The sequence below is a fragment of the Schistocerca piceifrons genome, chromosome 4 (genome assembly GCF_021461385.2).
Source record: "Schistocerca piceifrons isolate TAMUIC-IGC-003096 chromosome 4, iqSchPice1.1, whole genome shotgun sequence".
Taxonomy (NCBI): domain Eukaryota; kingdom Metazoa; phylum Arthropoda; class Insecta; order Orthoptera; family Acrididae; genus Schistocerca; species Schistocerca piceifrons.
In genome coordinates this window covers 563153076-563154382 of record NC_060141.1, presented here as the reverse complement: position 1 = coordinate 563154382, position 1307 = coordinate 563153076, and the positions used below count along the sequence as shown (strand labels likewise).

Sequence of the window (1307 nt, the reverse complement as noted above, 5' to 3'; positions counted from 1 at the left end):
AAACATGGACTGTAGGAAAACCGGAACAGGAGAGAATCGAAGCATTTGAGATGTGGTGCTATAGACGAATACTGAAAAGTAGGTGGACTGATGAAGTGAGGGATAAGGAGGTTCTGCACAGAACAGGAGGGGAAAGGAATATGTGGAAAACATTGACAAGGAGAAAGGACAGGATGATAGGACATCTGTTGAGAAATCAGGGAATAACTTCCATGGTACTAGAGGGAGCTGTAGAGGGTAAAAACTGTAAAGAAGACGGACATTGGAATACATCCAGCAAATAATTGAGGACGTAGGTTGTAAGTGCTACTCTGGGATGAACCCTGCCGCGGCCTTCACTCTTCGAGTGTGCGGGCGGGCATTATCTACTTGAAATGTAAGCCCAGGGCCAACGGCCTTGCTGCAGTGGTTACACCGGTTCCCGTCAGATCACTGAAGTTAAGCGCTGTCGGGCTGGGCTAGCACTTGGATGGGTGACCATCCGGTCTGCCGAGCGCTGTTGGAAAGCGGGGTGCGCTTAGCCCTTGTGAGGCGAACTGAGGAGCTACTTGATTGAGAAATAGCGGCTCCGGTCTCGGAAACTGACCTATGGCTAGGAGAGCAGTGTGCAGACCACATGTCCCCCCGTATCCGCATCCAGTGATGCCTGTGGGCTGAGGATGACACGGCAACCAGTCGGTACCTTTAGGCCTTCATGGCCTGTCCGGGAGGAGTTTAGTTTAATCTAAGCCCAGGATGGCTTGTCATGAACTGCAGCAGAAAGGGCGTAGAATATCGTGCTGTAGGGTTGCTGTGGACGCCGAGCAAAGGGGTCCTGCTGTGAAAAGAAATGGCACCACAAACCGTCGCTCGTAGTTGTCAGACAGTATGGTGGACGACAGTCACTGCCAGCGATGTCCGAGGCGTTTCCAGACAAGTCTCCGACCTGGAATCTGTGTAACTGGTGTAGAATTATCTTCATTGATGAGTTCCGCTTCGAAATGAGCCCCGATGAGCAACGAAGACGTATTTGGAAATACCCCGGACAGTGGCGGCATAACAACCTTATTGACGCCCGTCATATGGCCCGACAACCATGAGTGATGGTGAGGGCTGCGACATCATTTCGAAGGATGACGCCTTTGGTTGTCAACCTTTACCGCACAGCATTACGTCGACGATATTCTACACCCTTTTCGTTGCCCTTTACGGCAAACCATCTTGGGTTATATTTCAGGAAGGTAATAAATGTCCGCAAATGGCTAGAGTTTCCACTCCTTGCCTTCTTCGTGCTTGCCAAACCCTACCTTGACTAACAAGGTCGCCAT

At 50.7% G+C, this 1307-nt stretch overlaps 1 pseudogene; it reads left to right on the top strand.

Moving 5' to 3' along the window:
* Window positions 1-387: 387 nt before the first annotated feature.
* LOC124796920 lies at window positions 388-505 on the top strand (annotated as a pseudogene).
* Window positions 506-1307: the final 802 nt, after the last annotated feature.